We start from the raw sequence: 20,169 nt of genomic DNA, 5'->3' as shown, positions 1-20,169 counted from the left end.
TACAAAAAAAAAACTAAACACAAAATAAAAAAAAAAAAAAAAAAAAGATTACATTACAATTCCCCCAATCTGGACAAAGTTACAGATTAAATTCTCACTTAAACAACTCTCAAAATAAAGTGCTCTGTGACTAGAAAAAAAGGTAGAAATAACACTTGAAATCAGCATCAACAAACTCCATCTTTCCATTGCAGGAAACACAGAAGCTGCATCTGAAGTGGCATTAGATGTATTTACACAGACTTGTTTGATGAAGCTGAGGTGCCATAAATGCATTTATAATGCAAACTTTCAAATGCATGAAGAATTCTATAAGATGAATGTTTTAAATATTTTTAAACATACAAATATAAATATAGGGAAAAATGCAATGATAGTTTTAAATATAAAACCAAACCATTAGGTGGCGGCAAATGACTGTTTGAATGAGTGAGTCATTTCGTCCTTCATTCGACAGATTCATTCAAATGGATGATTCATTCAGAAACAAGGCAAGTGACTACTGGCTGCGTCCATTCTTCTGATCAAATTTTGAAAGCAGCATAGAAGTATCCTTAGCTGCCTTTGATATCCCACAATCCTGTGTGTTCTATTCCGTGAGGTTGATGCAAAAATGCTGCCGGCAAAGTCATTGCCTCACAAGGCAGCGAGGCAACAAGTCAGCTGGCTAGGCTTTTGGACGCAGCCTACTCTCTTTATTGAATGGGTTACTGAATCATTGACTCACTTGATTCGTTCCAAAACGTGGATTCATTCAGTAACGAAACACCGCTGTGTTGCTCGGGGAGACACAAAACAGTTCTGCTGTGGCTTTGATTGGAACTATTTTCATCAGCGAAATTGAGCAAATATTGCTATATATTGTGTCTAAACTGCAAGTCACTTAATTTTAACTTGTCGGACCGATCGTGCTGAAAATTCTGGTCCCTGGCCGGTCGATCGGTGCCTCTCTCTTATAAAAATATTCCATTGTATATATGTTTCATGTCTGGATAAATATTTATGTTCAGTAAATTTTCTCAATTCACCCACTTTTGGCAGATAGTTAATTTTAGACCCCGCCAACACCTATTTAGTATTCAGCTGCTGTCATTTCAATCCCTTGATGTGATTTATGCTTGTTTGTGAAGGTAAGACAATTATAACAAAGGGAATTTCCATATAGAAGGCCTTAAAGGCACAGTAGCAAAAACAGCATGCTTATTTCTACATTACAACAATTTTATTGCAGATATTGCATGTTGGTCAGTTATTAATTGATAGTAAAATGATACAGACTGCCTTTTGAAGTAACTTTGATCATTCTGAAACCATAAACCCACAGAGAATGGCGAGACTAGGATTTTCATCTCACCATTTTCTGAATAAAACGATCAATGTGTGAACGACTTCATATCGTAATGCTTTGTTTCAATTTAAAAGTCATCAGCAGGAGAGTGTCGTCGTTTCATCCTATCGCATAGTTAATGTCCTGCTCGTATTGTGATGGATGGTCTTTGTCAGTGTCTTCATCTGTAATTGATTTCTATGGGAATAGTTCTGAATGTAACCAGACCTCTGAGACATTAAACACACACGTGCACACAAATACACATGGCGACCCTGTCGACTTAAAGGCTGTAATTGTAAATGTCAAAGCGATAAATGTCAGCGGTGTGGACTGGGAGGATTTACCTCCGGCGTATACGTGCGAGACCCTCTTCTGAACTCTCATGCTTGTTTTGCTTTCTTTCTCTCTGTCTCTAATCCTTCTTGTTTCATCACTTTTCTTCAGGAGATTCTGGGTGGACCTCATGCGGCAGAGCAGCGATTTGATGCTGAGTTTTTCAAGAAGTTCCGCAATCAGAATATTGTTCTGTCAGCAAGAACGTACTCAAGGGTAAATCTCTCTTCCTTTGTTCTCCGTCCATGACGTGAGCGTCTGTAACGGGGTCCTGCGGCGTGAATTATAGTCACCATTTCACAGTTTTGTGGATAAGTGTGTGTGCCCTCGCTAGCGTGTGGCGTAAAATATGGATTCCCTCCTTATTCTGAGTATTTTAAAGTGTAGATGTCTGAAATATGGCCACCTGCCCAATGCAAAAGCTTCTGGGGGTTTGTAATGTGGGAAATATTGCTGCAGAGTATAAAGCTGTCCGTAGTCAGTTCTGTTTCATAAATCATCTATTAATTATTTATCTCTATCAATCTTGTTCCTCTCGTCTCTTTCTCTCTCTTAGGAGAGCAATGTGCAAGCGTTGGATATTCTCTTCACTTACTACGGCTCTGAGCAGCTCCAGCACCAGCACGTTGTTCTCTTCAATTTCCCAGAAACCACCTCTCCTCACGAGCACTCCGACCTTCTGCCTAAGGCAGGGTAAGAATTACTTATTAGAGGATGCCGATCTACCGTGAACAGGATAAACAAAAGCCACATAAATCTTTTTGAAAGAGCCTAACGGGAAAAGGTCATTTTTAGATGACGGGTCCACTGAAAGAGGTTATTAGGTACCGTCTGCTGTATGACCAAATGAGGTGCTAGTTTAAAACAGGTTGGTTATGTAAATGAGACATTTTGCAGTGCACCTTTTCCATATGCGCTTTAGTCTTTGAGACCTTAAGATTATGAAATAACTGCAGGCTGTGAGGTTACCTGGGCCAAAAATACTACAAATAAACACTGAAGGGATATGTACACAGCCGTTCAAAAGTTTAGGTTCAGTGATGTTAAATTCCTTATGCTCAAAAAGCCTGCATGTATTTCAGAATTTATAAAAAATATAAATGCACAATAATATTGTGAAATATTACAATTTAAAATAGCTGTTTTCCCATTTGTTATATTCCCATTGTTACATTTTCAGTTTTCACAGTCACATGATCCTTCAGAAATTATTCTAATATGCTGATTTTGTGCTTAAAAACAGTTATTTTTGAGAAACCGTGATATTTTTTTAATGCATCCTTGCTGAATACATTAAAACAATTTTTTTAATGGTAGTATGACTGTCAAAATTAATACATCAAATGTGTGATTAAATGTTTATTTTAGTTGACTTTTTTCATTCTAAGTTTAACATCATTAACACATGTATTCAGCTTGATGTTTTAATTTTCTGTATTATGTTGTATGCATTCTAAAATAAAAGAATTGATTGAACTGACACATGCACAAAAGTCCCCCATTTATCAGTAAATGATGATGAAAGACCCTCTTAATGGCCAAGCTAATAATAAATCAAACCTAGATGGGGCGTTTAATAAAAGTTATGTGCGTTCGGTTTAATTTGATTATTATCAAAGCTCACACAAGTGAAATGTGACTTGCAAGTGAAATACTGTTAGTCATAGCAACATTAATGTAAACACCAGTATAATATTGCAGGTCGCAAAATAAAACATTTTAGAGGGTTCACCCAAAAAAGCCGTCATTTTGTTCCAAACCTGTATGAGTTTGTTTCTTATGTTGAACATAAAAGAAGATTTTTTGAAGAATGCTGGTAATCAAACAGTTGAAGGTCCCTCTTGACTTCCATGGTATCTCTTACACTACTATGGACGTCTGTTTGGTTCTTCAAAATATCTTCTTTTGTGTTCAACATTAGAAAGAAACAGGTTTGGAATGACATGAGGGTGAGTAAACGAAGACAAAATGACCCATTTTTGGGTGAACTATTCCTTTAAGTCCATAAAGTGCAGGTAAAATTGACTTATGTATTATTGTTTATTTAACTCTAGTTTCTTGTTTGTATTTCCATCAAGTTTCATATCCTGGCGAGCTCCTTCAGAAAGAAAGATTTCTAGCCATATCCTGAAGTGAGTAGGCGATAAAAGTCAGGGACTACATCTTCGGGACAGACATATCTGAGCTCACTCCGAAAGACCTCGGATATTTGAGTCCAGAACAATGAATGTGTAACAGAGCCTATATATTTAAGAGCAGACACGTCTTGAGCTCAGACGCCTTAAATGTCAAACATCAGATATCCCAAGACAGTCGCAGAGATTGAATCACTGACCTCTCTTACCAGCAACAACCTAAGTGACCGGCAAGTTCATCCCAACACTTTTACTTTTGTGCTGCGCCACTGCTTTCAGTGTCATTTGTTCTTTCCCTGAAATGAGGGAAAAAGTGGTTTCATTTAGAAACTCACTTTAGCTTGATTTGCATTTAAGGAGCAATTAATCACAAATGGCAGACAGCTGTACGTAACATCCGTAGTATTACTTGACTGATTTGTCATAATTACTTTTAACAGCATCTTTTGACAGCCGTCTTAAAAATAGACTTCAGTTTAGCTTTCATTTCCATTTCGCCTCATAGCTGAGCAAGAAGAAATGAGATTTTGCAGATTTGAAGGCGCTAATACGGTGAACGCTTTTGTGGCGTCGGGTAAGACTTCCTTAGGGATTTCGCACAGATCTTGTTTGCCGATGACACACTCCAAAAGTGTGCTGTCTCTTTTGACGCCCTCAGAACTCAGACATGAAAGACTGATGTAATTGCTCACTCTAAATATATACATGAAAAGTATCAAAACAGAGGAAACAGGCAATAGCTTCTACACTTACGCTTACACTGAGATGAGGACTCGGTGAGAGCTTGTGTGGCTCTGTTTTGTACATATTGTAATCTAGCAATGTTTTTGTTAGGTAGGTGGTTATACACACTTTGGTTTGTGTGTATTGGAGTGCGCTGATTTAGTGGACAGGTTTGTGTGTGTTAAGAGAGAGAGACATAGAGTAAGGGCATTTGCAACTTCCCCCTCTAATGTTCCAGTAATGGGGGTGACAGAATAGATTTAGTGTATTGGATTCGGTCGCCCTCCTTCCGCCCATTCTCTCTTATGGAGGTCAGTCGCCTCTGCAGTGAACATCCATCACAGCTCAGCAGCTGGAGGCCGGTTTCCTTCTCTCCCCGGCCTGTGAGCGCTAACAGCGCTGCTGCAGGACTCACGCCGTACCAGTGGTCTCTCGCCATCTGCCGTCTCTGCTGGAAAGAAACACAGCCAAATTAAGTTTTCTTTTAGACTTTTTTTCTAACGTCTTTGTTGTTGTTTTTGTTGTTCTTCTTCATCTTTGTCTTCTTCATCTTCGTCTCGTTCTCCAAAGTGAAATCGCATTTTTGAGGGCCTAAACATGCTCCAAAACTCATGAAACTGCACATGCATCAGAACTGGTGAAAATTTACATCTGATATGGGTTTCAGAAGTGGGTGTGTCAAAATGAGGTGGGTGTATTCGGAAGTGGGTGTGGCAAAATTAGTGTTAAAGCATGCTATTAATGTAGTGAAACAGGAAGTTGCTGTAACTAAGGCATTCAATGTCAAATCTCCCCCAAAATTAACAAGTTTGATAAGAGTCCTGGCCTGAACACAGTTACATGCCCATATTCGGTTATATTCATAGCTCCACCTACTGTCAACAACAAGTGGCATGTTTAACACTGTAATGCACTATTAGCAATACAGTAAAATAAGCCATTATGTGCTAAACATGCTAGAAACATGCTCAAACATGCTAGCAACACTTACTAAGTGCTAAAGCATGCTATTAATGCCACCAAACAGGAAGTTGTTGTAACTCATGCATACAATGTCCAATCTGCCTCAAACTTCACATGTTTGCTTAGAGTCCTGGCCTAAAGACATCTGCATGATCATATTCAGTTATAGTCATAGCACCACCTACTGCTAACAGGAAGTGGCTTGTTTCACACAAACTTAAACATCCAATGTCCGGTCTGCCCCAAACTTCACATGTTTGCTAAGAGTCCTGGCCTGAAAACTTTCACATGCCAATATTCAGTTATAATCATAGCACCACCTACTGCTAACAGGAAATGACTTGTTTTGCACTAACTTAAACATGCAATGTCCGATCTGCCCCAAACTTCACAAGTTTGATAAGAGTCCTGGCCTGAACACATCTTAAGGCAAATATTGCGTTATAATCATAGCGCCACCAGTTGGCAGCAGGAAGTTTGGCACATATAAATGACTTTGAAATATTCCTCTTATGCTTGCAACTTTAAATTTATATTGCCCACTGTATGCTGTTTTCCTAAAGCCACCAGGTGTCGATGAGCCTGGGTGCGAAGGCCCTTTCATCGCTTTTTCAATGCTCATCAATTTTATTTTATTGTTTTAGGTCTCAGTTGAACTGTGCTCACATGCATGACATTGCTTTTTTTTCTATGAAAGTTGTCTCATCTGGGAAGGAGTTTGTGTATATGTGTGAGGAACATAAATGTGTTTTTCACTCATGATATGAAGGAAAGTACTGTAAGTTTTCCACCACATTTTTTGCATTGCCAAACACCAATCATCATTTTCTTCAGAAAATATGCCTGCCTACTTTTATGTCTCTTTGGTTCTGTTCCCAGCCTTCAAAACGGTCACTGGGACAAATTATATCCAGTTTTCACATTTTTAGGTTGTTATTTGTTCCATTTTCACCTCCAAATCACTGTGTTTTCTTCTTGTCCATTTCCAGTATGTTTTCAGTCATCTAACGGAGTTCGCCCAGCTGAAGAAGATACATTAGCTCTGATGACTAGTGCATTTTGTCATCTCTAAAATGTTTCTCCAATGTAACTTCAGAATCAGCTAGATATTTCTGACAGTTCATTTTGAGTGTTGTTTTGAAATTTATTTTAGTATAGAACTACTTTAAAACAGTTGATTTTTTTTTGGTGGTAGTGGCTTTCAAGTTTTAATTATCTTTTAAAGGACACCAAGAATTGTGATGGGTTGGTTAGTTGGCTATTTAGTTAGAGGAAGTTTCAGAGTTGGCTTTGACACCAAAACATTGACACCAAAATTGTGGTTAGTAAGTTAGGTTGTTTGTTTGTTAGTTACTTGGTGTTACTTAGTTAGCTTGGTGTTTTAATTGTCTTTGAAATGACATCAATACTTTTAGTTGGTAGCTTATTTTTAACTCTCTAAGCAACAGTTGTCTTAGAAAAGACACAAAACCTGTGTTTAGTTTGTTGCCTAGGTTGTTTGTTTGGTCGTTGGCTAGTTAATGGCTTGCTGTTTTAGTTGTCTTTACAAGTACATATGTAATTTTAGTTAGTGGCTTCTTTGGTCTACTTAGGTTTCAGTTTTCTGTGAAAAGACACCAAAGTTGTGGTTAAATTGTTTGTTAGGTTGTTTGTTGATTAGTTAGTTTGTTGGTTGGTTATTAATGGGCTTGCTCTTTCAGTTTTCTTTGAAATGACACCAGTAATTTAGTTAGTGGCTTATTTTGATCTATTGAAGTTTCAGTTTTCTTAGAAAAAAATAAATAAATAAAAATTGTGGTTTGTTTTAAAAAAAAAAAAAACTACTTTTTTTTTTTAAGTTAGATTGTTTGGTGGTTGTTAGTCAGTGCCTTAGTTAATGATATTAATAATTTGGTGGTGCTCTTTCTTTCTTTCTTTCTTTGTCTCTCTCTCTGTCTTTCTTTCTAGTGTGGATAAGAAGGGTAATTTGTCTTTCATTCCTTGGGAGGAGAGCCGACACAGAGATCTGGACTGGTGTGAAGTTCCTGAGTGAAGGTATGATCACATTGGTTTTTGTAGTGGTTGAAATCTTGTCTTTGTGGTGATGTTTATCACTGATGACTGTGTGTTTTCTTTTCTTTAGAGGAGTGGTTGAGCCCGACCCAGTGGATGACTGTCACTTCTTATATGAGGAACAACCAGAACTAGAGAGGTTTTGTAGCACCAAACCCTCCATCACACTGCTGACTGAGTGGTACCTGACCAGGGCACAGGACATAGAGAGCAATTCCCGCCAGGTACACAAGTGCACACACTGACAGAAGTTGACACTCAAACACGTATCAAAGCACACCACTTTCTTTTGCACTTTCGCTTGACTGACACCTTACCCGGCTGAAAAACAAACAACTTCCTCAGATACACATACAGATGCACATCTGACTCACAGAAGATTTGCTTCCTTCCAGAGTGACAGTTACTGCTCTCCCAGAGCTAGATAACACTGTATCTGTCTACTGTGGCCCTCTTAATGGAAAGATATCTAAACCATTATGAGACCAGACCGAGCTTTTTAACCTTTCTTTCTTTCTTTCTTTCTTTTTCTTTCTTTTTTTCTTTCTTTCTTTCTTTTAATGCTGTACAAAGATACTTATTTCTAAAAGAACAGCTTTAAAAGAAACTCTAAAAGGCACTAATTTTCCACAATTACACAGATGCTTTTTATTTTACTAAAATCTGCCATTTCAGTGGGGTCCAAAAGTCTGAGACCCCTATTTAATATGCTTTTAATTTTCATTCTTCTGATTTAGTACTTTTTTGTCATTATAAATTGTATTTTTAGCATTACTTTTTTGAGTGCAGTTAAATAATAATAATAAAAAAATATTTTGGTATTTGTTTTGTCCTCTTTCACTTTAATGACAACTCGTCATTTGTTGTGTATTCATAAGAACTTTACAGTATATGCTATTTTGTACAATATGTGCTTACATTGTACAAAAGTCATCTAATGAGCAATATTTTAAATAATTTTTAAGTAAATGGAGCGTAGATGTTTTAATAGTAATCCCACCTGGAGAGTTTTAGTTATTCCAAATACAGTCTAATTTAAAGTGAACATTTCTGGTCTTGGTTTTCAGCCTAAATGTCCAGAAATTTCTGTATTTCTGTATGATTAGTCTCAAACTTCTTGTCCTCACAAAATATGACCATTATGACAACTGCTATCACTCAACTGTAGGCACAGCCTGTTTCAGGAAGTGCTGCAGAGCAGGAGAGACATCACTCTGTCAGGACAGAGGTTAAAGTAAGGAGAAAGGGCTGCTCTGAAAGAGCCTGACATGTGAAGTGAGGGACGGAGGACTGGCGATGCCCCGGAGCAGATTGAAACTCTAAAAAAGAAAAAAAGGAAAAAGAAATCTAGTGTAATGAAAGATCTGATCATCTGAGCTCCGCCTGCCTGTTTGGTCCTAAGAGAAGAACAGCCGAGAACGATGGCAAAATGTTTGTGCGTGTAGAGATCAATAATTCTGTTCAACCAAAGCCAGGTGTGAATAAACAAACGTGTGCTGTTTGCAATCGTTTGTTTGTAAGGCAAATACACGTACTGCTTTTGATCCTGATTTAGTGTTGTGTTAAGCAGCTCTGCTTGTAATAGGACTGTTGTATTGTGTTGTTGTGAATGCAGTATTGCTCCGGAGGTGTTTGGCTCTTGTTAACTCCAATGTCAAGGGTTTCGGTTCCTACCAGGTGAGAAAACAGCGGCAATCATTTCCTCTACGCAGTCATCCACTATTGACTGGCACCATGCTCTGCCTGTCAACTGGTGGAGGAATACCAATCGTCGGCTCATGATGTGAACTGTATTGATGGGCCGCTGAGGCCGGTGGGATTTCATCGACTGGTTCTACTTTTTACGCATCTGTTATGGGATTTTTACTTGTAGCATTCTTTCGTTTTTATTGTGAGTCTTTTATATTTTTGCATCTCTGTTTGATGTGGTCTGACAGTTTTCATAGATTCAGATTTTCACTCAATTGTACACACTGTTTTAATGGATTTCTGCCTTTTTTTCAGCAGCATTCTGTGTGATTTCTAGGCAAAAGACCTTTTTTAATGGCCTGTTTATCCCTAATAAATAGTCCCACATGAGCTTATTTATAAAAATGACGTAAAAAAGTAGTGTGTGCAAATTTTAAATAGTGATTCCAAAAGAGGAAAAATGCTAGCCAGGGTTATTATAAACTAAACTTAAAATCATAAAGATGACTAAAATAGTGTAGTGTGTGATATGGCATAAAATAAATAAATAAACATTTACTGTATAAAATTTGTATTATTTATTATTTATTTTATTTGTATTTTTAAGTTGCTCTTTAGAGGCAAATTTCACTAAAATTCAAGATTAATTTCAATTATAGTAAAAAATAAACAATTAATCAATATATATATATATTAAAATATTAAATATATGAAATATAATTTAATGCACAGTTCTTCTGCTTTTTACATTTCCAGGAGGAAATCTGATGCTAGTTCCTAAAAAACTGTTTTCCTTTTTGAATGTGTTAGACAGTGCTTCCCTCTACTTTATATTGTGCGTCTCTATTAGATTGCTTAAGCTTTTTGATTGGTCCACACAGGTTGATTGTGCTCTGTCTCTGGTGCGTCTGGGAAAAGAGCAGAACATTCCTGGGCTGGAGGTGCTGTGCAACGACCTGGTTACCATGGAGACACTGGTGTACGAGACGTCATGTGACCTGAGTCTCGCACTAAAGGAGCTGCAGCAGCTCAGGGACATTGACAAGCTCCGCCTCCTCATGAAAAATGTATGTTATGAGGCAGTTCTCTCTTTGTTTTGCTGTCTACAGCCTCCTTCAACACTTGTATTATTATGTTCACATTTATCACCGCCATCTGTGTATAATACTGACATAGTGTAACATTTTATTCTTGTCTGAAGTGTCAGTAGCCATACTGTAAGCACCTCGTATTGATTTAAACACCTTTGCTTTGCTCAACAGTCATACATACTGTATATTTAGGCAGCTCTTTATATAGAGGAGCACTAGTGAAAATGATAGATCTGTGAGAGTGTGTCTAGATTTGTGTTTACAGGGGTGGTCTCATTACGACTGCAGTAAGCACATCCAGCGGGCTTGTTTGGATTTAATGCTTTCATTAAAAATGATTTAATACTCATTTGCTCGTTTAAGGGGAAACGCTGTGAGTGGGTGAATTGCCATCTTAGCGTCTGTTTACTAGTGATACTTTTAATGTTTTCTGAGGGAACACTCAATTCAATCAGAAATGATCATTCTGTCAGCTTTTACTCACCCTCATGTTGTTCCAGACTTTCTTTCTTCCTTGGAATATAATAAAAAGAGACAAAAACCGCTTCTGAAAGGATCTGAATGATTTCTTCTTTCAAAAGGACACTGTTTTTGAAGCTTTTTGAGTCTTATTTATTGAAATTGAAAAAACAGAAACCTGTACATTTTTCAGAATTACTTGTTTTATGTTTAAGGAAAGAAAATCATACAGGTTTGGAATGACATGAACTGTTCCTTTAAAACTGCTGTATTGTGTTTCTGAACATTTACCGACTCTGTTGTATTTCGTGATTTCTCTCTGTTTTAGTGCAGTGAGGATCGATATGTGAGGAATTCATTCCAGTGGATGGTTCCATTTCTGCATCGCTGTGAAGGACAGCGTGTGGGCTCTGCCTCCACTTTGCTCAGAGAATATCTGGTCACCCTTGCCAAAGATGATCCTGCACTCCCACTCGAAATCTTCCAGCACTCAAAGCCAGATGTAAGCCAAACCGCACATGTATACTTGACTATCAAAACAAGCACATATGACATAATCTACACCCTAACCCATACCACTTCATGAATTTTTTTATAATTCATAATATTATATATTATTTTTTTTTTTATCAATTAATTACACATTTAATTAATAATCATTTGTATTATAAAATTTTTACAATATAATTATAAATATTAATATATTTTTATTGATTATATTTTTTTATTTAATATAATGTATATTTTATTATAAAATTTAGCTCACAAATTTGGCAAATAAATCAACACAAATTTATACACATGCTGTTATGAGGATGTCCTTAAATGAAAGCATACTCATAAATACTTCCTATTCCTAATAGACAAAGTTTGAACACTTTATTTTACTCAAGGCCTATTTTGTGAACTGTGAAGACACGCAAAACAAGTACACAAGTCTCATTATTCTGTACTGATCTGATTTAATATTAAAAATTCAGTAGTGTGGCACTACTAATATTGTTGCTCTTTCATGATAAATTGCTTGTGCTTTTTCTCATTTATAAGTCACTTCGGATAAAAGCGGCTACTAAATGAATAAATGTAAGTAATTTAATGTCACACACACAGATACAATCATATAAGAGGGATGCAGTGAAATGATTAGAGGAAGACCCATTCCATTTCTGAGTCCAAAGCCAAAGAAGACCTTCAGACACACACACACACATACATGCTCTCTCACAAGGCCATGATAAAAATTTATGACCTGCTTACACATCTAAGGCATCAATTTCCCTCACAGGAAATTAATAAAAGCGGATGGAGAGAAATCAGGTGTATGAGATTGTACATGTGTTTGTGTTTCTTTTTGTGTTTGTGTGTGTCCATGAATCAGCCTTGCACATTCAATGTTGTGTGAAATGAAATTCAATCTAATCCACACTAACATGATTTTTTGTCTGCTTGTGTGTGAGTTACTATTGTCTGAGAGGAGATGCGATGAAATGGCTCTGTATTAACACAGTATGAAGGTCATATATACAATTTTATGTTCTGTTGTATAGCCTTACAAGTTGGTTGTTTCAAAACCTCCCTCTATAGAGCATTAAAATAAGCCAATGATCCTTGGAATTGCTATATAGGTCTGTTCTTTAGATTCTAGGTTTTGCCAAAAATTGACACTTTACGAATGATAACGTGTTTGAAAAAAACCCTCTCCAATATTTTGAATCTAGAACACAAAAAACAAAAAAACAACCCATTTACAACCCAACACAAAGCAACTTTAAAGTGTTTTCTGCTTATTTCATATAAAAATACGGCATGCAGTTGCATCAAATAATGGCATAAACATCATTCAGTGTAAATTGGGAAAATCGTAATTAATAATCGCAATTACAATTTCGATGGAATAATCGACGATTATGATTTTTGTCATAATCGTGCAGCCCTAGTTTAAAAGGATTTCAGCTTCAAGTAAAAGCTTGAAAAAGTGTAAAAACACTTTCCACACAACAATATTATTAAGAAATGAGCTCCGAATCAGCATATTAGTATTATTTTTGAAGGCTTATGTGACACTTCAATGCTAGAGTGATGGTAAGGATAAAAAATAAAATAAAAAAATAAAATAAGTATTACATTTTAAAACTACAAATATAAGGCAAAAATAAACCTTTAAACTACAAAAATAAATATTTTAAATTGTGATGATATTTCACAGTATTATTTTTTTTTTTTGGCTGTATATTTTCAAATAAATGCTGCTTTGGTGAACATAAAAATCTTCTTTTAAAAACTGAACTGACCATAGTCTTTTAAATGGTGGTGTATGTTTTTAAGTAATTTTATTTTTTATTTAAAATTTTAAGTTTTTGTTATTTTTATATTGTTATTATTAATATTTAAAATGATTAAAAGAAGAAGAAAAATTGATGCATTCTTATTACTGTGTTAATGTTGTATTGCAAATCAATTTTGCTACTATTGGGGTGAAATACAGGTAAGGTTTGGGACCCGATTTGTGCTATGGTCAGGTTTGACGGTGGGGTTGTGTCAGCAGTGTAATTACAGAAATTAATTACAGATGCAATTATATGCTGGTATTAAAATACAAGTACAACATAAAAGCATGCATGTTCAAAATAACTGCATTGTATCAAATGATTAATTTAATGTTAGTACATTGTAATTAAAGACACTTCATACAAAGTGGTTCCAAAGCTGGTCATTAAAGCTGGCCTCTCAACTTCACTGCTGTCACTAAAGCCCTGTCAAACACACACAATTAGCACATGTGTGCACAGTTGTCAGTAAGCCCCTGATTAGCTCATTATTAGCACAGCATGTGTCTTTCTGCCTTCAAAGTGTGAACCCTCAAAACCTCCCAGCGTTCCTTATTATATTCCTGCTGCCTTTAGATGTCTTGGAGACTGAGAGGCCTGTCACTCGACCACACATATTTTGATATTAAATATAAATTTCCGCAGTCTTTGGACTGCAAATTAAGTGTTAGCGTGTGTACAAAGGGTTGGTGTTTTTCTAGCATGATTCTCTCGTGGGGCAACAAAATAACACATTCACACCAAAAATAATGTGATATGCAAAATTTGGTGACAGCTTTATCCTGAGTGTTCCATATTGTTATGCTAAAAACAATTTTGATACTTTTCTACATTCTGCCATCTGGCTTTTTCTCATTCTCACTTTCAGTCAATCTGTTGTTGTACAATCTCTCTGTACCTTTGCAAAACCCTAATGTGTTTTTACACCCCCATTGTTGTACAGGGATCAATGCTTTAGCGCTTTTCCAGAGCTTGTCTTGTTATCTTTTGCTGCCACTGGAAAAATGACGTGTTTGTAAATGCTATTTAGATATGGGATGAGGAGATGAATTGGATTACTGAGACTACAACAAAACATGTAAAGATCTTTTTAGTAAAACGTCGGAACTTGAAAAGTGCCTCGGGAAATATTGCACTCATATCAAGTTTAGTTTAGACCTAAGAAGTCTGAGTTTTGTCAGCAATACGTTTTTTTTTTTTTTTTTTTTTTTTAATTCAGACATCATCTCCATGGCAACCGGACTCTCAAGCAGAATTGCACTTGATTTCAGCTCAAGTTCACATAAGGGGCACAGCTTAAAAAAAAAAAAAAAAAAAACTCTTGTAAACACAATCCAAAAAAAGATTATATTGTTGCATTTCAATAGCTGTTGCTCAGTTGCTACTATATCATCAGTAATTTAACAAAATATTTGCAGCTTAATTCTCTCAAGCAAACGTTTTCATTTAGTCAGAAAACTCTTGTTACAGCATCTGGCAGCAGATGCTAACTGGACCTTGCTAACCAGCCCTCTCGATATTGCAGTGTGTGTTGACCTTGTCTGGTGATCAAATAGAAAGCAAGTATTGAGTATGCATAGAGGCCGCTATAAGCAATTAATTTTTATGACAAAGAAATATAAAAGCTTATAACCAGAATGGCTGACATACAGTACCAAAGCACTGAGCTGGTGTTGTTATTAGATAATAGAAGGTTGAAGTGACTTTTAATAAATGTAGTCTGTGTGTGTTCAGATGGCTGATCTTTGATCTTGTTTACTTCTCTCTCTTTCTCAGACCAGAGTCAGACACTACAAAAGCTTTGCATGACCAGGTGGACACTCTTGAGAAACACTTGAGGTAAGAAGAGACTGAATGAGTCAAGTCAAGCTAAATTTGTTTGTATTATTTTTGCTTTACACAATAGTACACATCGTTTCAAGGCAGCTTGATAAAAAGTCTGTCACAATTTAGTGCTTTAATGCTGTACCATAGAGAGGTTTTAGAGCTGGTATTATGTTGCTATGGTATAAATGATCATCACAACTTAGATCTAAATATAATGGCATTCATTTGTGTAGCAGATATGTCATTCCATAGTGACTCTGACACATGACCAAGTGTTCAGTGTAATTAAAGTCTTTCAACTTTTTCAGAGAGATATATTATGCTCTGAATATAATATAATGTAATGTAATGTGATATGATATACTTTCATCATTCATCATCATATAACACAACCATTCTAAAATGCATATTTGGTGCTTTAGTAACATTTCATTATTAGTGTTGAAAACTTTTTTTTTTTTTTTTTGTGGAAGCTGTGATTATTTTTTTAAGAACAGTATTTATTTTGGTTTATTTTTGTAACATAAATGTCTACATTTGATCACATTTTTGCATCCTCGCTGGATAAAAATATTTTTCAATTCCTTTAAAACAAATCATACTGTTCCCCTTTGCATGATAGTGTGTAGATTAATACTGTGCCTAATATATAATTTTAAATGTTCAGTATAATGTATTATTTATTTTTTCAATATTTTTTTGGAAATTTCTAAATTATTTATTAGTTTTATATAGCTTTGTAAATTTAAAACAGTATTTCATAACCAATATTATTAGTTGTTAGATGTAAATTTCAAATGGTTGATTTCATCACTTTTAAAAGTGGCCTTCATTTTGACTCTGAAACACTGGATTCATCACTCAACTCTGAGCACAGTAGCTTATCAATTACATAACCAGTCTGTTTCAAACACTTCAAGACAGATTGGACACATTACCTCATATTCCATACTAGGCTATTTATTATTTATGTGTTTGAATTGGACCGCAAAATTTGCATATTAACTCAAAGAAATGCGTTGTAATCCTTTCTAGATGTCATTATTGTGATATATGTATGTTTCCTGGTAGGGTCCTTCCACACGTCTGCAAAGGGCCAGTCAAGGGATTTATTAGGGTCTAACAGCAACATGATTTATCTGAACTGCAGAATTATCAATATTAATCTGAATGCAGCATTATGTGTATGTTTCTCACAGCCCTTCAGCAATCAAAGCTAATGAAAAAGAAAGGAACATTGTTGTGTCTCGCTGGTACTTGGACGTTTTGAAATGATCAGAGGTGGTACTTGACCTGAAAAGTTTGTGAGCCGCTGGTGTAGTCAGTATTTGGTGTGTACTGATGTAAGCTTCAGCACAATATCAGGAGACTTTCTCATGCAACTACTGAGAATAGCTGTCATTTTTGGGGAGAACGGATGGGAAAATTGGAAATTTTTGGTCTGCTCACGTCCATCATGACATCTCCCTCATGCAGCACATGAGAGAACAGAGGCATTTTACACATTCATGCATATACTCTTCAAAACCTGCCGAAGTGTTCACTTATTTACTCATTTACCTTTCACTACATAGATAATGTTAGTTAGTTTGCTATGTTAGGAAAGATGGAGCAGAAATTAGTGTATTTGTTCACTGCTTGAGACTATATTGCACACTTTGTGTGATGTTACATACACAATACTTCCTGAATGACAAAAGAAACTACTTGAAATTCAGTCTGGCTGTTCAGACTGAGACACATTGCAAAAAAACAAACAACAAAAAAACAGATTTTTAGGATCTGATTTATAAACATTAGGTTTATTTTTTTTTTCAGACTTCAAAGAAAACGAAAATGATTTGAATCAGACAAATCAAACAAATTGAGTTCTGCCTGTCTGAACAAAGCATGTTTGTATGTATGTTGTATGCTGCACCTTGTTTGCATGCATTTCAGTGTTTTTGTCTTTCTGTCTGTTTGTGTGTCAATCCCAGCTCAGGTGACGTGATCAGCCTGTAATGGCTCCGTAGAGACACATTCCTTTAGATCTATTAGAATTCTGTCGGTGGAAAGGATGATGAAAGTCTCTATCTCAGATATTTATGACTGGCCTGGGAGGGCGCAGTCGCTGCCGCCTTAATTTCACTCTTTTTCTCTTGTTTGCTCTCTAACTTATCACTCGTTTTACTCAGCCTCTCAAGATTTACCCTTTCCCCTCTTTGTATCTGATTTGTGTCTTTGCCAGTGTTTTCTTTTATCCCCTCTGCTCTCCGCTCTCTGTTTGAATGTTAAAGTGGGCATATCATAACCGGATTTTCTTTGGTGTTTTGGAAGAAATCAATGTAGACATTCTGTAATGTTCACAACGAGTAGATATTACCAAAAGTGGCTTTAGGAGTTATGTTGATTTTTTTTTACACAGTTTATCACTCTAAATTTTACATACACTTTATTACAAAGACGTATCACAGTGTGTGGGTGTGTGTACTGTGTATATATATATATATATGTATATGTATATATATATATATATATATATATATATATATATATATATATATATATATATATATATAAATATACATGTATATATTTAAGAAAAATATGTTGTTTACATATAAAAAAATAATATATATGCAGGTGTTTACATTTTAAGCCATTATATTCTGATGTTCCGATAATATAGTGCATCCCTAATATTTATATATATGTGTATGTATGTATGTGTGTGTGTGTGTCATTGAACTAGTAATGTTGTATAGTAAAATAAAGCTTTCAGAAACAAAATAAAATTAGAAGATAAAACATTTTGCATGTTTAAGCAGCTATTTCAGGAGCAGGCCATAATCACAGGAAAAGACTTAAAGAGCTACAGACAGATGGAGAGAGGAGTTAAAAAGAGGGAAGAGAGAGAGGGAAGCGCAAAAATGTGTAAGTGAAACAGAAAAAAAAAACACAGGTCTGGCCTCAGCAGATTGTAGAGAGAAAGAAAGAGACATGAGGGAAGGAGTGTGAGACAGGAAGAAAGGAAGGAAACAGAAAACATCTGTGCTAGATGCTCCCAAGGGATGGTGCATCCTCATTTATTGAGGGCATCTCAGATAGACGCGGCACCGGTTCAGCTCACTGAGGTTCATTCAGACACCTCTGTCTGCTCTTGGCTCCTCTGAGCAGCTGTTAGCCTATAGCTGTGGTTAGGCATGACTTCTGATGTACTTTTCCACAGAGGTTCTTAACTGGTGGGTCGAAACTCATAAATCGGTCTCAGATCTGTTTTGATGTTAAAAGATTAGCTAATTTCCAGAATAAATATTACCTGATAATTTACTCACTACCATTGTCATTCAGTATGTTTGTGTCTTTCTTTCATCAGTCGAAAAGAAATTAAGGTTTTTAAAGAAAAAATTATTTTTCTCCAGATAAATGGGTTGAAAGTCCAAATTCTAGTTTCAATGCAGGTTCAAAGGGCTCTACACAGTCCCAGCTGAGGAATAAGGGTCTTATCCAGCAAAACAATCAGTGATTTAAAAAATAAAAATAAAAAAAATAACACAAATTTTAACCACGTCTTGCACTAGCTCTGTGGTCACGTCTTTGACTTTACGCGTTACGTAATCAAGTCTTGCATGACGTCGGCAGAAGTACTACCCAACTCCATCTGATTTTCTTCTCCAACTTCAAAATCATCCGACATCATTGTTTTACCTGTTTTTGTAAAGGATGTTTGATTTAGTCTTATGCGTGACCTTTCCAGCGTGACTACGTAATGAGTGAAGTCACAGACAGGCATCGCAGAGCTAGTGCAAGATGAGCATTTGTGGATAAAAGTATATAAATTTAATTTCTCTTTCAAAAGATGACTTATCATTTTACTGGATTAGACCTTTCTTTCTCGGCTGGGATCTTGTAGAGCTCTTTGAAGCGCCATTAAAAATGCAATTTGGACCTTTACCTCGTTGGCCCCTGTTTAAGTCCACAATATGGAGAAACATCCTTGGAATGTTTTCCTCAAATTTTCTCATTTCTTGTTGACTGAAGAAAGTAAGATATGAACATCTTGGATGACATGGGACTGAGTAAATTATCAGGAAATATTTCTTCTATTATAATATTTATTATTTTATCATTTTAATTGCACATAATAAAATCCTATTTTGGTATACTATTTTTTGTGTATATCAAAGATTATGCAATCAATCAGAATCAGAATCAGAAAGAGCTTTATTACCAAGTATGCTTGCGCATACAAGGAATTTATTTTAGGGACATAAGCTTCCAGTACACAGAGACAACAACAACACACAGATTGAAAAAAATAAAAAATAAACAATTTTACTGACATTTTTATTTATTTATTTTTTTTACTAAAAAAATAAAAAATCAATCAAACTATTTTACTGCAAAATCTTGTCACTTGGTGGTATCCAGTAAAATTCTGTAGTGACAGTAAAGGCATTTACAGTGTAACTGTAGCCAACATAATAATAAATGTTTCATGGGTACCAAATCAGTATATTTGAATGATTTCTGAAGGATCACAAGTTATGACTGCTGAAAATTCAGCTCTGCTTTCACAGGGAAAAAAAATAAAACATTTTAAAATATATTAAAATCTAAAACAGTTGCAACAATATTTCACAATGTTGCTGTTTTTAAAGTATTTTTGATTAAATAAATTCAATCTTGGTTAGCATAAGAGACTTCTTTCAGTAACTTTACAAACTTTTGAACAGTAGTGTACAGCGAGAGAGAGAGAAACGTGTATATTCTGGCATTGGTTTATACGGCTTCACAAATACTGTAAGCCAGTTTTAACTGTTTAGGCACTTTTATTAAAATCAGGCTCTGTTCTGTCTCTCCCCAGTGTTGCTGAGGTGTTGGAGGAACACGGCCTCCAGAAGCCCATCTCGTTCATGAGGAACAGTCAAAACAGCAAAGAGGAAGCTCACCGGCTGATGGTCCTACTCACCCGTCACACAGGACGCAAGTATGACACACACACACACACACACACACACGGCCACCTTAGCTTTTCCCACAGCACTTGTGTGCACCTGTCTCATTGTCTGTTGTTTGTTCAGAAACCCTTCTGTGAGAGAGAGAGTGTGGAGAAGTTTACTTCAAGATCTCCTGGACATGCTGCAGAATGTTTATACCTGTCCAGAGCCAGAAACCTGCCATCAGGTACTACACATATAATATGGGTATTATATTTTATTTTTAGACTTAATCTTAAGCTGTTTTTCTGTACTATGCTG

At 35.8% G+C, this 20,169-nt stretch overlaps 1 pseudogene; it reads left to right on the top strand.

Annotated features, from left to right (window-relative positions):
- The window catches only part of LOC109113147, a 169,151-nt pseudogene that overhangs the window by 30,021 nt on the left and 118,961 nt on the right, over positions 1–20,169 (top strand).

This window comes from Cyprinus carpio, chromosome B20 (genome assembly GCF_018340385.1).
Source record: "Cyprinus carpio isolate SPL01 chromosome B20, ASM1834038v1, whole genome shotgun sequence".
NCBI classification, from domain to species: domain Eukaryota; kingdom Metazoa; phylum Chordata; class Actinopteri; order Cypriniformes; family Cyprinidae; genus Cyprinus; species Cyprinus carpio.
Note: the sequence above shows the minus strand (reverse complement) of the source record. Positions and strands in the feature narration are given on the sequence as shown.